Source organism: Anopheles arabiensis, chromosome 2 (assembly GCF_016920715.1).
Source record: "Anopheles arabiensis isolate DONGOLA chromosome 2, AaraD3, whole genome shotgun sequence".
Classification (NCBI taxonomy): Eukaryota; Metazoa; Arthropoda; class Insecta; order Diptera; family Culicidae; genus Anopheles; species Anopheles arabiensis.
Genome location: NC_053517.1, coordinates 19,068,785 through 19,077,238, shown reverse-complemented (window position 1 = coordinate 19,077,238; position 8,454 = coordinate 19,068,785).

Sequence of the window (8,454 nt, the reverse complement as noted above, 5' to 3'; positions counted from 1 at the left end):
TTTGTAGTGCACTTGCACCCGCCCGTGTGCGTTAAGTAACCCTCCCTCTTCGCCTTCCCCGGGTCACATACACACACACACACACCGGCCCATAGCTGTCCGTAGCTGCCGTGCCTTGCGCGCACAGACACACACACACACGCGCTGGATGGATCCGTCCGGATTGGAACCTGCTGGAACTCGAACCCCGCGTGCTGTGTGTGTGTGTGTGTGTGTGCGAACGAGACGGTGGCTTCAGTGGCTTCAGCGTTTTAAGATGAAAAAGGACAGTGGCTTATTAAATGGGAAGGGATGGCAGGGGTGCGGTGGTAGTGGTTGTTGTCGTAGTAGAAGAGTTGAACCATTGCAAAACCAGTTGATACTGTTGCAGCTCCCCCACCCCCACCCCTCTCCCTTCCCAGTCGGTCCAGTACTAGTGGTCCGAGCGAGCGAATATGCACTCGTGAGTGCAGTGCGTGTACCCACTACTACGCGGTAGCACAGGCGGTGCAATTTGCAATCTGTACGTACGCACCACCGCGTTCGTGAGATGCATCGGCCCGTTTTGGGGGCAAGAGAGGGTGCGCCAGGGGGGGAGGGGGGAGGCGTCTTGCAGTAAGCGCGTGAGTCAATAAACATCACTGGAGCTGCTGGAGGCTGTGACGCTGCATCGGTGAGGTCCAGCTAGTAAAATCGCAAGAAAACGTCAATGAACACCCTCACATCACACGCTCGTCCCAGTGTCAACCTGTCTGCCGAACGATCTTTTCGCGCTCTCTCTCTTCCTCTCTCTCATTCTCCCTCTATCTCTCTCTCTCTAACACACCTCCTAGGATGCAGGCAAGGATGTTGTGGAAGCTTCTGAGGCAAAATGTCGATCACACTGTTTGCCCTCGACTGCGCTGGCGGTGGAAGTGCCGTGCACATGCCGTTATTATTCACACACACATGCACGCACGACACGGTGCACTATCGGATCCCTTGCCTTGGAGCCGCCGCTTGGACAGCGATTAGACGAAATTAATAATGGTTACCGCTGCCGTATGACAGGAGCACACACTCACACTGCAATTAGTCTGGGGTCGAGGTCACACAGTGGCTGCACGGTACGGACACCCGGATATCGGAACCGTGGTATCTTCCTTTCCTTACCCAGACCACCTAACAACCGAACCACCCACACACACACACACGCACACTTCCATGGCAATAGTGCGACTCCTTGGCGAGAGGACGCAAGAAATAGGGAACTTTGTGTGGCGCATTTGTGTGCGGTTGGGAGAGGTGCATTAACCGCACTTGAATTCTAGCTGCACTCCATTGCCATCGGAGACCCCCCCATCCCCCCCATCCTCCCCATCCTGTGTATGTGTGCATCGTCTGTGCGTGTATGTGGGTTAGTCGGTGTTCTTGCGATGGTGGACAGTTCGTCGTCCAAACGTGGACGGTTAGAGTTCGTCGTCGCTGTTAGCTCGTTAGCTAATTGACGCGCGAGAATGCGTGCACACACACACACACACGCGTGCGACCCCCTACCACCCAATGTCAGCAACCCATTTGCCTTTGTTCCTCATCTTGGCTACCTTCGGAAGCGACTGTTTTTCCGCGTCGCGTGAACTCATTATCGTGTGCCCGGCTGGCGCGTACTGATCGATTGACCTGTGGATTGGGAATCTCATCTCGAAAGTGGATCCATAGTAAGTGTCTCGCACAAAACTAGTTTTCTTGTTGAGCCAAGAATGCCGTCGACATCCTTTTCTCGGTTAGCGTTCCACGATTACAAAACAACAAGCCGCGCGCGTGTGTGACCTTCGCGTACGCACCCGCTCATGACTCAGGGGAATCCCTCCGAATGTCGCCCAACCGGAAAACTGTACACCGCGTAATGGGGTGCGCTTCCGCAACGGGAGTGCGCCCACGACACAGAGAGAGAGAGAGACAGTGAGTGAGTGAGCGAGTGCGCGGGAAAAACACTCACACAATGCTTGCGGTGGCGTCTTACAACTTACCGCACCGGAGTACTTTTCCACGCGAAAGCGCCGGCTCATCATCGTTCCGCCGTGAGTAATTGGTCCCGCTCGGAGCTTCCGAGAGATTCTGATATCTTGATATCTTTTTCTAACCGCGGATGCACTTGAGCGCGCGCGCGCTATATTTTCCTACCAACTGTCACTGGGAAGCGGATAATTGATTACACATTAAGCGTCACCTGTGTGTGCAGTGCAGTGCACCGAACCGAGGATATCCGAGTCGTGATGTCGAGATGCGGATTGTGCTTGTAGCTGTAGTGTTAGAATGCAGTAACCAGTAGTAGCGTCCATTACTACGGTATAAATATTAATGCTGACTCATGTGGTTTTGTAGCGTGTGTACAAATGGTGACCGTTTCTCACGTGCGTGCTAAAGAGCCTTTCTAGGTGATAGGCGTTCTAGCTAAATCGACGTCAAACGGCTGGTGCCTCGCGGGGAAAAACACACCATTTCCGAGAGCCGGCCAGTGGGATCATATTTACAGGATGTTTCAAAAACAAACCTAAAGCCGCTGAATGGTCAGTTACCAGGTGGAACTCGCTGACGCTTCCTGACATCTCGGATTGTGAACCAATTACGAATGGGAACCTGGGCACGAGCATCATGACCAAGTCCAACGCTACTGTCCCATGAAACATTTCCTATACCTTTTACACTTAAAGAAATGTAAAAAATGGTTTATTATGGCTGTACTAAGCCACATAGTTTTGTCACATAGGTGCCAACATGTCTTCTGAAGATGCTAAACAATCTTTAAAATTTGATGCTGATGATAAGTCTCACCTCTTACCCTTACACAGGTTTGACACTCTTAGCCCAACACAGTTGTAAAACCTTTCAAACGTGCTGAAGATGTTTACAAGACTGTCTGTTAAAACTAGCATTGGGGTTGTGATGGCTGGCTTTATTCAACCCGTAAACGTATTTTGAAGTACGTTTTGCAGACTCTTCATTAGAGAGTAAGGCACCAAGATCAACTGATCTTATTGAATGCATATTCAGTCTTGAATGAGTTGAAGAGAACTTGGAACACATCTATACAGTAAAACCATGTTACTGTTAACTGTTAATGTATTAAAATCAATAAAATGAGATCATCCTTTTGATCTTAAGCCAATGGAATCCATTTTTATTGATATGATCATTGATTTGAGTTTCCGTTATGTGACAGATTTTTTTAAATTCATAATTCATATGACAAACAGATAAATGACAATTTCCAAAACGCTTTTCATGTTATGATTATTATTGAAATAGCTTTTGGTGCAACTTGTGAACGTTTACGACAAATCTGTATTAATTTAAATGATATTGTTTGCACTAAAAATATTCATATTATTGATGTGCTTTGATGTATTTTAAATTAATATAAAGTATTTGAACAGTGACATTTGTTTGGCATTGATTTCTGCTCAAACGCGAGCGATTTTATCAGGAAAATATCAAGCCAACATTTTTTAATCATTCTTAAGCATTATTTTGACTTCATTACCGCACCAATCACATATCTAGAAATAAAGGTCTAGAAGAATAAAGGCCTAGAAATGGTTTTAACTAGTTATGTAGAGGGACCCTGTCAGTCTTAAATGAGTTTTATTAAAGTCTTTTTAGGTCATACAAGACATTCAAATGAAAAAGAAGTCTTAATGAAATAATCGTACTAGCATCGTTCAAACTATGATAAGATGTTCCTTGGACGTTCCTATTTGATGAGATATCCTCAGCTTTACTAACCGTTCTCTACATTAAAAGAAACACACAAAGTAGCATTCCATCACCCAAGACAGCACCACACACACACACACACACACACATCACACATTGATCCAATTAATGGCAGGTGTTTGACCCCGGTGCGATCCTGCGATACAGACGTTTTGAATCGATTTGTTTTCATTAGAAACCTTCCGCCCTGCGTTCAACACAAGGTTCAAGGGCCACGCCGCACGCTGCTAACGGTGCGCGTACCGCTCTAGACCTTCTAGACAGCTCCACTCAAACGACAGAAAAAAAAGCTTCTCCACAACGTCGTCATTCAACATCCCAGAGTCATTCATACTTTCGCTTGCGAACGACAAACCCATATCATGTCAACCGTTTGTTACGTGAGGCTTTTTCTGTTTGTTTTACTCATTCTCAAGCCGTTCGTACTCTATAAAAAAACACTCAGACCGCCCTCAGGCTTTAAGGGTTGCTCACTGTCAATGAGCTTGCTCGCTCGCACATGCTCACAAGTGAAGACTTCGCCAAGGGTGACTTGGTAAACTCACCCACGACCAGAAAAGCTTCGGCTCGGGCAGGTTTCTTTCTCACCCACCGTCAAGCTCACTCACAGTGCAAGGGAGTTTGCGTTCAAGGGTTTTCGCTTTTGTTTCGGTTTTGGCCGTAAGGGTTCGGAACAAAAGCGAGCTTTTAAGCGTTTCTGGGGAAGCTTTTCGCTAAAGCTTTTCAGCGGAGCGTGAACCGAAAATTGCGCGGCTGCGGGTGGGTGGGAATTTTGGTTTTGTCTCTGACAACGATGATTTCATGTTTAGTGTGTCAGCCTGTCAGAGGGGGGTGCGGTAGGTAATGAATTGCCTCATTGAATAAACATTAGGAAGTTGTGAAGGAAGAGGGTGGAGAGAACGTATAAACGCGTATTAGAAGCAGCGCCGCGCGGATCTTGCAGTTTGGGCGAGTCGTAGGTGCGTTTTAAGAGGCGTATTAAAACTATTTGATTTTATGTTTATGCTACTTGCATAATTTTTAAACAATGTGTTAACGAGGGAATCGTATAGCACTGTAGCAGAAAGAAGCTGGAAGCTATTACATTGCTCTACGATTAAATCTAATTTTGTTTAATAGATTTACAATTTTACCCCTTCATTACCACCAAACGCTCTGGTGTGATAATTGTGCCTAAAAGTATCAGTCAACCTCTGAAGCAGCTTTATGACTCAGACACAACAATTACTGTGAACCTATAAAGCGCATATTGATATTCCCTTTCGCCTGATTTGAACCCATCATCAGCGGGTGCATCCGGGGCTCCCGAGATGCCGCACCAAAGCGGAATGTGTGGCAACGAACCTTTTCTGCCGGTGCGTCCACAACCGGGTGCCAACAATTTGAATGCATTTGCTGGCGTATACGCTTGTCCCAAGTCACGAGGGTGAAATTTAACACATGGTTACACTAATGCCGATGTGTTAATTCGAACCCCTCGATTGCCCTGCCCGATTAGGCAACGGCTTAACGGTAGTCTTTATGCACAATTGGACGATACGCCGGTTGCGTCTGCCCGTCGTTCTTGGCACAGTTTTCATTAGGCAAAAGTATTTGTCATTTAGAAAGCGGGAGCATTACCGTATGCGGTCGAGGCAAAGAACGCAACGTCCGGTGGTAATTTCACAATTGGTATTAATACGTGGTCCGGGGGAAATAGGTCCTTCCCGAAACCTAGTTGTGTGGCTGTGTGCGGTCACCAAACCATGGGGCCTGCCGCTTATCGAACCTTGTAGAAATAATTTCACCCCCTGGCTTAATTTAGATGGAAATTAGAAAAATCCATTTCAAACGTTCATTTGATTATGCGTGCCGAACGATTTCTTCCCGACCTAGAACCATCCGAGCAGTTGGGACAGAGGGACAGAGAGACAGACAGTGAAAGAGCACGAGAAAGTTATCAAATCACAACAGGACAAGACGCATCTTTCCATTCCATTCCTGCGGGGTTCTACTCGCTGACCAAGACCCAATGGTGATGACTATTATCACAACCCTCCTCCTTTACGAGCGATCCCTGGCGCTGTCCCAGGTGCGGCAAATATTCGAAATACGAAAAACATTCATTTGCATTCGAGTCACTGGAGCAGCGTATGTATGTGTGTGTGTGTGCATGTGAGGAATCGACCACCAACTCGACCGCTCCATTCCCAGGGCTCCACACCTTGCGAAGGTATTTGGATCGGGTGAAACCACACGTACGAAAAGGGAATGAATGGGAGAAAAAGAAGAAGAAGAAGGAACAAAAAACAATTCGTCCCATTCGGAGGCGGGCGGTGGTGAACAAAAAAAAAGGGGACAAATATTTTTCACTGACTGACTGACTGTTTGATTCCGATAGCTCGAATTCCGAATTCCGAAAGAGCTGAACGCCCGCAGTATGCACGGTAAGGCGACGAACCCTTCGGGGCGATACGCGGGCGGTGTCGTGGCGGTGCACGTGGGAAGCAAAACTGAGGTGCATGATGTGATGTGGTTGGCCGAGTTCGGGAATCACTTAAAGGATGCGTTTCGTCCTGTAACTTGATCCTACCATCCCAGGACCTGCTTATCGATTACGCCAAGGAAGCCCAAACATTCGACTTTTTCCTGTCCCTTTTATCCTTCTCTGGTGGTGCAGGGCTACCTGAGCGATACCCCTGCCGCGAACGTACGTGGTAACGAAACGACCAGAAACACACGCTTTAAGGGTGCGTTGGCTGTATGCGCGTGTGTGTGTGTGTGTGTGTGTATATGCACTGGGTTTGTTCCCTTTAGCGTGTCGCTCGGGACTCACTCGCGTTGCTCAGGTGCGTTGTTGTACACCTGAGAGAGTAATATACCGTTTTCTTTCTCTCTCCGTGTTTCTTCGTCGTCTGCTTGCGTAGTGCAGGCCCCGCTCTCCCGTTTCGTAGCAAAGCAAACGGTGCTGCAGGTGGCTTTTAAGGTGTGTTCGGGGATCGGATCTAAGGGTCCCGGGGCCCTCTCTCAGCTTCCCTACTTTCCACAGCCACGCTGAGCCCAAAAACCCCGGCCAGCCAAAGCCAGCCAAGGCAAGGGAGCGCGAGAGCCGTCTAAAATAGAGAGAGAGAGCGCGCGCGCGTGTCTCAAGTGGTGGAAAGCCCGAGCGGGCAAGAAGAATTTCTTCCGAGGCCTCGGTCGACGGTCTTCAATACGTAGCAGACAGTGGAACCAGCAAGGTGTCCGCTTCGAGTAGTCCGACGCGCGTCTGTTTGCTGGGCGTTCATACGCTGAAGCAGTGGAGGAGGAAGAGGTGAGCGAGAGAGCGAGAGAGATAGGTAGCAGTGGCCACCGCATCACCATCAGCATCCACACGGCTGTGGAAGTGAGCCTATGCGCGGGGCTGCCGTTGTGACCTGGCTGCGCGCAGTGCAACAGAAGGAACCCGCTCGGTGCAATCTCTTGGTTGGAAAACAGTGTGTCTGAGTGTGCGTTTGCGTGTGTGCGTGTGTGTTTGTGGATTTTTTTTCGGAAGATATTAAAAGAAGAAAATCATCAGTGACCCCAGAGCAAGAAGTGTTGTGTGAACTAGTACACCCAAGAAGCGAGCGCGCGCGCGCCCTGTCCGCGCCAAGTTTTCCATGTTGTTTTATGCTAGGTTAGTTCACGTCCAACAAGTTTGTCTTTGAGATTTTGTTTTTGTCCTTTTTTCCGCTCGGTATGCCTCGTTGGTAGCGTGGCAGTGTGTGTGTGTATGTATCTGTTCTTCCCGTTGATTGCCGCTGTGTCCCCATTTCGCAGGTGGTGGTGGGGAGAGATACAGTCAAATCAAACGAAAATAAAACAACGTCAGTGAAAATCCACATCCCCAGCAGCCCAGTGTGTCGGGGATCTGTCGGGGTGCGGTTCGGTCGGTGGTGAGAGCGAGCCCAAAGGGAGGGGGAGGACTGTGTTGCTCACCCTTTCCAGCATCCCCTTTCTGTCCCTCTCCCCTTTTCTGCCCCACAACAAACAGCCAGCAGTGCCCGCAAATCCCGTACCAAAAACCAGTAGTGAATGTGGATGTGAAATCGCAAACGAAGAACCGCGTACGAACGAACGAGAAAGAGAGCGAGAGATCAAAGGGAAGAGAGAAAGAGCGAGAGAGAGAGAGAAAAAACTGTGGACGTAGACAATTTCTAAGGTATTCATTTCACATTTCTCAGCGTCAGAGCCATCGCCATCGGGGTTGATGGTTGATCGTGAGGGGTGCAAGGTGCAGGGGATGAAGCACTATCACACAAACACAGCAAAGAGGAGGGAGAGAGAGAGAGAAGACGAAAAAATCGGGCACGGGGCTGCCAGCAAACGCACAGCATCTTGCACGGTGGTGGCGAAGCCCAAGATTCGAGAGCTTAAAAGCTTACGCTCGCGGGCTGCTGCTGCGGTGTTGGTGTTGGTGAGAGGATCTTAGCTTTTTCTTTCTTCAGCTCTCCATCGCACCGCCATCACACCAAACCCGCGCACCAGCGTTCCCAGCGTCCTACCCGCAGCCGGCCCCCTTAGCTCGCTTAAGAAGCGCGTCCGATCTCTCCCTTTGCCACCGCTGCTGCTGTGTTGGTGTGCTGCTGCTTTGCAGACAGCGGGAAGAAAAGGAAGCCAAGAAGCTTTCTTGATTTCTTGACGGGGCCTGCCTCTCGCTCGCACTCCCACGGACACCTACTGGCGGGTTTTCTCGCTTACACTCCCGATTGGGCGTAC